Genomic DNA, 9,909 nt, shown 5'->3' with positions numbered 1-9,909 from the left:
TAAAAGAAAAAAAACTTGCCAAGTCGGGATCGGCATGTAAATTTTCTAGATTTTTCATTTTTAGAAAACTATTAACTGATATCACACCCAAGTGGTAGAACAATTTGAATCCAGAAAAATGTCTGTGTGGACAGCCCCACAAAAAACCATTTTTATTTTGTGAGATAGATCTCCGAAACCGAAGAGCAGATTTCGTTGTTTGCAGTCTTGTTAGATTCACATTGGTTAGGAGAAGTGCAGTAAAGATTTTTAGAACTTTATCTTTAATAGTTAATTCACTACAGAACATTAAAAAAAATTAAAACTAATTTTATTGGGCATTTTTGGATGTTTTTCAGCTTTACAGCTTTGTAGTGAATTAACTATTGGAGATAAAGTTCTGAAAATCTTCACTGCACTTCTCCTAGCCAATGAGAATCTAACTCTTTTTTTTATCTGTGATAAAGTAAATAATTAAAATTCTAATTCCACATTTAGTATCAAATTGATAATCCCTTTTTAATGAGTTATCAACCAACTTTCTAGCTATCATAGTTTAGGAGACAAGTTAAAAAATAGAAATTTTGGGACTGTTCACGCCGACGTTTTTTTGGATTCAAGTGGTTATACCGCTTGGGTGTGATATCAAATTTCTCTCATTAATATTTTATATTAGCTAGCTAAATTACCCACCTAATCATCATTACTGAGTTACATTTTTATTATTTTCCTATTTAACACAAATTCTTGAAGTTTTAAAAATTCAGACTTTTTTCATTTCAATTACCATACTATGACTTGATTAAAAATCAAGAAAGTAAAACTATGTAAGTAGGTAGATATATGTAGGTAAATTATTATTAGCGCCGCGGCAGTAATGCGCAAGCAGTTCCCACGGCGTCGACGGTTACAGAAAAAAAAAAAAAGTAAATTATTATTAATAATTATAAAATAATATTATTCTCAATTTTATATCATGAAAAATTACTTTAAATAATGAACTATGTTTGCCAACAATTTTGTTTGTTTGTTTTATTTTTGAGTATTTTAGATTACCAATTTAACTATTTAAGTATATAAAAAGGTAGTTATAAGAAAATAATATTTAGCTTTTGTAAATTAGGTATTTCAGTTAAAAGAATTAATGCATATTATCCTAAAATTTAGAGGACCGTAGTTAATAACATAGTGAACCAAAATTGATAATTTTATTGTCAAAATGTTCAGAAAAAAAGCTTTACCAGAATCCATAAAAAAACATGGTGGTTATACCATTTGAAAAAATAAAGTCAATCTTATTATTGGTACAACTGCATGTTTAAAAAGGTGGATAAGTGGATGTCGCTCTGCTGTACGGTAGGTTACAAGTGGGTCGCTGTAATGGATGGTGTTAAATTTGAATTCAATGATATAATATCATTGTATAAGAAAAACGATTCTGAGCGAAAACGGTCAGTCAGCCTATGATTTTACCAAGTATATTTGATGATATTATTGTGAATAAAGTAATTTAAATATAACCTATTTACGTGGAGCCTTGTTTTAAATTTTCAATCCTTAGCCATAAAAGTTAAAAATTTATAAATTTTTAACTACAAAATAATTAATAAATTATAAATTTGATAAATGTTGTCAAAATTTGAACTTTAAATGCTTATAAAAAAAAATTGTGCCTATGTATTTTTAATATTTTTCAACTGCTATTAGAACGATATATCAGGAGCCTTATATTAAATTTTCACGCTTTTTTACCCAACAAATAAAAATTTATTGATATTTATAGAAAAAAAACTAAAAAAATTGAAAACTGACAATGTCCGTAAACAGCTCAAAAAGAGTCAAAATATTTTCAACATTTTATGGTGTATAGAAAATGCTAATATAAACATTCAGTGAAATTTTCAAGTATCTACAGTCATTCGTTTTTTAATTACAATAAAATAAGAAAATTGTTACATGAGAAATCGAGTAAATATCAAATGTTGTAAAAATATAAATTTCAGACGCTCATAAAAATTTAATTTAAGTTTCTTCTAGACATTTTTTTTTTGATAAAGGTAGACAAACTTATGAGTAATCTTATATTACATTTTCAAATCTTAGATTTGAAAAGAAAAATTTTTATGAATTCTCATCAAAATAATTTGCTATTTTTCGTGATTTTTCCGTATTTTGTCAAAATTTGAACTTTAAATGCTTATAATTAAAAACTGTGACTAAGGATTTTTAATTTTTTTCATCTGCCTTTGAAACAATAACCTAGGAGCCTTCTATTAAATTTTCAAGCTTTTTTACTCAACAGATAAAATTTTATTGATATTTATAGAAAAAAAAACTAAGAAAATTGAAAACTGACAATGGCCGTAAACAGCTCAAAAAGAGTCAAAATATTTTGTAAATTATATGGTGTATAGAAAATGCAAATATAAACAACCAGTGAAAATTTCATGCATCTACGGTCATTTGTTTTAGAGTTACACCAATAACCAAAATCGATTTTGTTAAAAATCGATTTTGCGTAAAAATTCCCGTTTTTCCTTAATTTTTCTTTTGTTTTTCACATCGCTTTTGAAAACTACTGGGAAATTAAAATTTTGACCTCCCCAATGCACCAACGATATTCACTTTCCCATCGAACAAGATACTGAAGTCGAAAATCGAAGCATTATTTCGACTACTTATCGTGTACACAGACACAAAAATAAAAAAATAAAAAAAAAAAATAAAAAAAAAAACACACATCATTGTAAAATCAATACATTCATCGTTTCACTCAGAATCTAAAATTTTGAATATGTTATAAAAAAATGTCTATTAAAAATAGAGAAACATGTCTTTTTTTGTTTTAACGAAATTCCATATCATCAATCCATAATTGTTAAAACAAAGCCGCGTACAATGACATAAGATACACGCTGTATATTTTTTTTTTATAGTAAAAATCATACAATAATATAAAGTCGTTAATATGTAATGATACAATTATTTTGAAGTTAAAGTTGAAAGGGGGGCCACTAAGTGTATGGTGTCCCGGGACCCAATTGATCCTTAATCCGGGCTTGTCCCAAAAGCGCAATGTATAAAATGTGTGAGCCCGAACAGTCCACCACTCACACAAGTTTAATACGTACGACGTGCCTACCATTTTTGCATATACGATGTACTAGGTATATACATCGGGTAACACCTTAGGTTTGCGTGAAGTATTTAAAACAACATACTATTATTAACATTTATATTTCATATACATTATATACGCACCTCATATATTTTATTAGTACCTATTTACACCTATTTTAGTATAGTTTAAACCTGCCTATAGCCTATAGGTATTAAATATTTTACTATAATTATTATTTTTAATTATATTATAGGTTAGGTTAGGTTATCAAGACTCATAGCCTTAAAACAAACTCTTTTCTGGACGTTTTCGAAACGATTGTGCTTAAAACAATTGCACAGTTGTCGTCAGAGGCGGTTTGACATTTTCAGTTGGTGGTTCAACAATAGTTAATACTACCCACCCACCTACCAAAAAGTCATATATTAGGTACAAAAACTTACCTAATTTTTATAACTTTCTTGATAATTATTATTTATTTTAAAACATGCTTAATAATTGTGATGATATGATATATTAAGAACCCAATTATAAATAACTAAGTGAACGAGTCGACATTACAAACCTAGATATAAATCAAAATTAGTTATCTAGTGCGCTGACTGATGTACAATAGGCGCAAGGGTACAATTTTTGCTAGAATTTTATCAGCAGCACGGAATCGAATACCCTAACTAATATACCAGCTGGCTACTAACAAAACACAAATAAATTCATATAAGACTAGGAAGTGAATTAAAAAATGTTGATTAAAATTATAAATAATTATATACCTAGACACATTTTTAATTCAACTTTTACTCAAATACAAAATAATATCAATACTAATTTTCTATTAGTTGCTGAAAATGTATCAATAATTGTTTTTGTGTTAAGACTATTAGTTACATCTCTTTCGATATTCAATATTAATAAATTTGAAAAAGGTTCTTGTGTCATTGTTGTTCTCTGACAAGCTTTTAAACACCACTTTGAAGATAATGAACGTTTGCAGGTTGTGCAAGTAACAGGCCTTTTTCAAGCTACTTATAGCAATTTTTATCAATTTGGGTACATATCTTCAGTACCTACCTAACTATCATCAATATCAACATTTTCTTTAATTTTAAACAGGCAATTTTTGGCAACAACCATTTTTCTTATCACCAAAAAGTATAATTTATAACGATTTGATGAAATAATATTTTTTTTAAATTTGAACGTATTTGGGTTTTTTTTAATTTGAAAAAAAATTTCCTAATTATAGGAAATCAAAATAAAAAAAAACTCAAATTCGTCTACAATACACTTATACACAAAAGCAAATTGAATATTGAACGAGCTTTGACACATCAGTTGTTAAATTCAGTATAAGTGACTACATTTCAGCCAATTTTACATTAGAGAATAGTTCAGTAATAACGATATTATTATAATACAATAATCAATAAATATTCTAGTATACAATTGATTGCGATTTTCGAATAACAAAATAATGTTACATTGTTGACCTTGGTGAAGGTTAGGTTAGGCACAGTTATTAGCCAGTTTTATTGACATTTATAGAATGAAAAACTAAAAACATTTCAAATTATATCATTTGATAGAAATTAAAATTTTTTTTGGAATTTAGAAACACTTAAGGGGAATCTTATCATAGTTTTACTAGTAGTTCTAAAATAAAAATAAAAGCGGAATCTTGTATGAAATAATTTTTCCAATTTTCGTGCTTTTGATAAATTTTGTCAACATTTTGACTTCAGACGCTCATCAAAAATTATTATATAAATTTACACTCAACTTTTTATTAAATTCCAATAACATCAACTTATGAGAAACATTTTACTATATTTTCAAGTATTTTGACAGACCAAACAATTTTGTATCGACAATAATTTAAAAAAAAAATAACATAAACCTAGACATTTTGTATGCCTATAAATAGCTCAAAAAGAGTCGCAATATTCCAAAAAACGTATGGTGAATATAAATTGCTAATATAAACATCGGCTGACAATTGCATCTATATTCAGTTATTTTTTTAGAGTGACACTAAAAAACGAAATCCATTTTTTCAAAAAAACGGTTGTACGTACAAATCTAAATTTTTCCTTAATTTTTTGTTTGTTTTTCTAGACAGTTTTTTACTTATATAAGATCACCAATGTACTACTTACAAAATGTACAAAATACCACTTTCCTACAAGAAAATATGCTGTTGAACGAAATTTAAGTTTTTTTACTGTCTCAAATGGTGATAACAGAAATATAAATAAAAAATTTTAATTTAAAAAAAAATCACATCATTGTAAAATCCAAACATTCATCGCTCCGCTAGTCCGTTTGGAATCTAAAATTCAAAATAACACATGGTAGGCAACCTACTTTGGTGGATAGGTTAGGTTAGGTAAGGTAAATTATACATATTGATTCTTAAATTATTTTATAAGGTATAGGTACAATAAGGTACCTAATTAAAAGTTTATTTACTTCTTGTGGGCTAAAACATGCCCCATTGACTTTTGTATGCAATTGAATAGAAAAATATTATATAGTTGATAACGCACTTACCCCAAATCATGGGTCACTTAAAAACAAATTGGCAAGAAGGAAATTATTAATGAAATTTAACTGATGTATAAAATACATAGCTTTGACATATCAAATAAAATGGTAAAATAAGTCAAACCTTCCAAAGTTTTACAAATCATTTGAATGTAAACAAATAAAAATAAAAACCATTAAACTTTTTTTTCACGACTTACCATATACACCTATAATGGCCAACATTACCAGTGTTGTGAATTTAATACACTAAAATAGTGTTGAATATACATTTGATTTACAATCTGCACTTAAAATGTATAAAAATGCAGAATAAAAAAGTCTGTATTAAAAAAATGTTGGAAATAATAAATAATAATTTAAAAAAAAAACATTTCTGTTAAAAATATTAGGAAAATGTAAAAGTACCAAATTTGAGCTATACTAATCCAAACTAATCAAAATGTTTAATATTGGAGAGAAGTACTATCTGGAGAAGTGATGAATTTTATCACAAAACAAGTATGGTTTTTTGTCATTTAAATTTTTGTCAAGTATATATATTATACCTACCCTATGTTTAGTTTGAAGGAGAAGAAGAATTATAGATTTTGACTTAGGTAATTGACTTATTAAAGTTGATAGACAACGTTATGAATGAAAAACAATAATATTGATTATAATAAACTTTTTTTAATTATATTAAGTTATCATTTAAACTTAGGTAATATTTCAAGTGACATAGTATTGTAGAAATTATCTTAAAAAAAACCATACTTTAAATCGTTGTATAATACACGTAAATTGTAATAAATGTTTAAATGATTATTATAGTACATTATAAAAAAATTAACTAATGTTTAATATTATACATTATAACAAGTGTTTAAAAGTACAAGTGACACCACATATTTTGTTACTTCACACAGACTCTCTTCAAAGTTATTCTTCAAATTATCCCATCTACAAAATATAAAAGTAACAGTAAATTATAAAAAAATATTACAAAATTATGATTGTATTAGTTACAAACTCTTAAATTAGGAGTTATATGATTGAGGATTTCATTCCTAAAAGGAAATACCTCTAAGTTGCCTCAGTAGGCCGAGGGACCGTCGTAAAAATTGTAGGTAGGTGCCTAATACCTATATCACATTCTTTTATAAAAGTATGATTGTGTTAGTCACAAACTCTTAAATTAGGAGTTATATGATTGAGGATTTAATTAATTTTCTAAAAGGAAATTCCTCAAGGTTGCCTCAATAGGTCGAGGGACGGTAGTTAAAGTGGCGTCCACCAATAAAATATTGTACAAGAAAAAGAACGAATAATTCAAAAGTACCAGGTACCTACTACCTATATCATATTCTTTAATAAAAGTCTGATAGTGTTAGTCACAGTCTTGTGCAAATGACATCGACTTTTGTTTTTCCAATCTAATTATATAAAATACTGAAAAGGTGGGCTGGGCTTATAATATCAGAGTATGGGATTCAGGGGTGCAATTTCAATGAAAAAACTGGGGGTGCTGAAGCCCGTCTATTTTTTTTGTAATTTTATCATATGGTTATAGATAGTCAGAGGTTGAAATCGTACAATACCCATTCAACAATTACCTAACATATTTAGTATTGACTATAATGCTTTGGAAAGTATAATGTTATTTAATTAAGAATTAATCAATAAGTACAATCACTAATATATGTTAAGATTTATTTTTTAAATTGAATTTAATTTTACACTTCACTCTAATATCAATCTCCTTTCAGTTTTAGCTAAAATAAATATATAAATATGTAAAAATATGTATACTTAATTTACATCAATTTGATTGGTCAAGTCTTTTTCAATATACAATATTGACAAATCTACTAATCTCTGTTGGCCCATTGATACCCTAGGCCAAGTTTAAATTTTTCTTAAGGCTGAAAAGGATCTTTCACAAGTAGCTGAACTGATTGGAAGTGTAAACGAGAAAACAATGGTAAGAGTCTAAAATAATTTTGCTAATACCACTGAGATAGATGACAGTGCAAACTTTAATTTTAGTTTAGAGATTTTATAGGTTTTTATTAACTGGCAGTGGCAGATATTTCTCCATTAGCTTCACAATTGGTCGTTTTTTTGTTATATTTATAGTTTTCAAATATTGAAAACATTTTGTTATGAGTAAAATTTTATGACTAAATTACTTATAAAACAAAAATAATCCAAATGGTTCTTCCAAATAAACGTACGAATTCACACGTTCACTGTTGTCTATTCGAGCGGTTAGTTATTAAATATTAATGAATGAAGACGATAAATACAAGCAAATAGTAATTCGAAAACATTGGTCACTATAATATAGTATAAATAGAATTATTTACTAATTACTATCATTATCAATGATAAAATTATAACAGTGGCAATAGTGGATTGGGGTTTATCCATAGAAACATGGAGTATTCTGAGTAATATATTTTGTCACACTGCAAATGTATTGTGTCCAGCGATGCGTTTTCGCCGAATTGCTGTACGAACGGGTGTTATCGACACCCCTACGGTATTTAGTATTTAGTATTTAAATAATCTAAATTTAAAATGTCCACTATGATTTTATGTTTTTATTACACGTCTTACGCATTACCCGTCTACACTCTACATACACAAACATTTCATCAGAATATCACTTGATTAGATTTTTAAATAATAATATTATTATTTAAAATACAAAATAACATAACAAAAACTGTTTTTTTTTTTTATACATAATGACTATTCAAATGTAAATTAACATGAAAAAATTTGGGGGTGCTAAGCACCCTCCAGATCATGCTTCAATGAGTCAAAAGCAAAATAATTTGAAAACATTATAAAGTTGCTCCAAATCTTAACATTTTCCTAGTATTAAAAAAAAAACATATAAGCCATATAAACATATATCAATATTAATCCATACATTTTTCTTTATTAATCTAAAACATAATTAACATAATAACTATGATCTAAGACATTTGTTTAACCGGACGATTCGGGCAAACCGTCGAGTAGAAACGTAGGTTGGAAATCAGGGAATGCCCGGCTCATAGACATACTGCACGAAGGACGGCGAGAGGACATTTTCGGCGGAGTGTCGGACCAGGACGCCGGGCGGCCACCGAGCCACCCATGCTGTTCTCGTGGGACTGCGACGACGGCTCGAGGTGCACTACAATAAGCGGCCGACTCAAGCCGGCAGTATACTCTCAACGGAGCGAGAGGAGGATGCTTTGGTGCTTGACGGCGAATACTATGGCGGCAGCATCCTGCACGGGATTAGGATCGGGAAGCGACAAGCAAAGGACGAGTCTGGAAAACAGCCCTTGCCGGAAGACCACCACCATGGAAATGCTGCCCACGTCTGTGAAACCGGCCCGAGTGTTCGTTCTGGGCGCAGGCAGGTCCGTTCGGACTATAAAGCTTCCGGCTGCAGATCGAGGTGCGGGCGGTGCGTGCCGGACCCGTGGAGATGGAGATATGATAAGGAAGAGGAACTTTTGGAGGTGACGGCAGTTCCGAGAAGCGAGACACGGCTTCAAGGGTTCCGGCTAGCATATCATTTGGAAGACGATCAATCGTAGGGTATGCTGAAATTGTAATTTTACGGATAATTATTAACAATTTTGACGATTTTTCGACATATTTTTAAGAACTACAATCATTATAATATGATAATAACCATTTTAGTATTTTGCTTATTTTCCGACAAGCGCATCTATTTGTTATGTAATGTGTTTTGCTACTTTTGCATATGTAACATGTAAACTGAATAAGTATAATAAGTAATAACCAATTGGGTAATTTATTAATTGTACAAAAAAAAAATTGCAATAGAATTATTATAACATGTAAACTTATCTATAATTTGACCAATGGCAAGTATCAGTGGAGTTTACTAGCTTAGTTTATTTTAAAATTTTATGTAACATGCAGGTAAACTTAATTATTACATAGTATTACGATAATTATAATATGTTACCTACTAAAGTTATCTTAACTTCACTGATACTCGCCATTGAAATAATGTACTGCGTTATTATAAATAACCTTAAAGATAAAATAAGTAAAATTATCATATTATGATGATTGTAATACTATATAATAATTCAGTTTACATGTTACATAAAACTTTAAAATAAACTGAACTCCATTAATACTTGCCCCATTGATCAAAGTAGATAAGTTACATGTTATAATAATTCTATTGCAATTTTATTTTTTTTTTTACAATTAATAAATTACCCTATTATTGTGTTTTGTCAAAG

At 28.4% G+C, this 9,909-nt stretch overlaps 1 pseudogene; it reads left to right on the top strand.

Annotated features, from left to right (window-relative positions):
* The first annotated feature begins 8,117 nt into the window (after positions 1-8,117).
* Positions 8,118-9,678, top strand: LOC132951324 (uncharacterized; annotated as a pseudogene).
* Positions 9,679-9,909: the final 231 nt, after the last annotated feature.

Source organism: Metopolophium dirhodum, chromosome 8 (assembly GCF_019925205.1).
Source record: "Metopolophium dirhodum isolate CAU chromosome 8, ASM1992520v1, whole genome shotgun sequence".
NCBI lineage: Eukaryota > Metazoa > Arthropoda > Insecta > Hemiptera > Aphididae > Metopolophium > Metopolophium dirhodum.
This window is presented reverse-complemented; position numbering and strand designations above follow the sequence as displayed.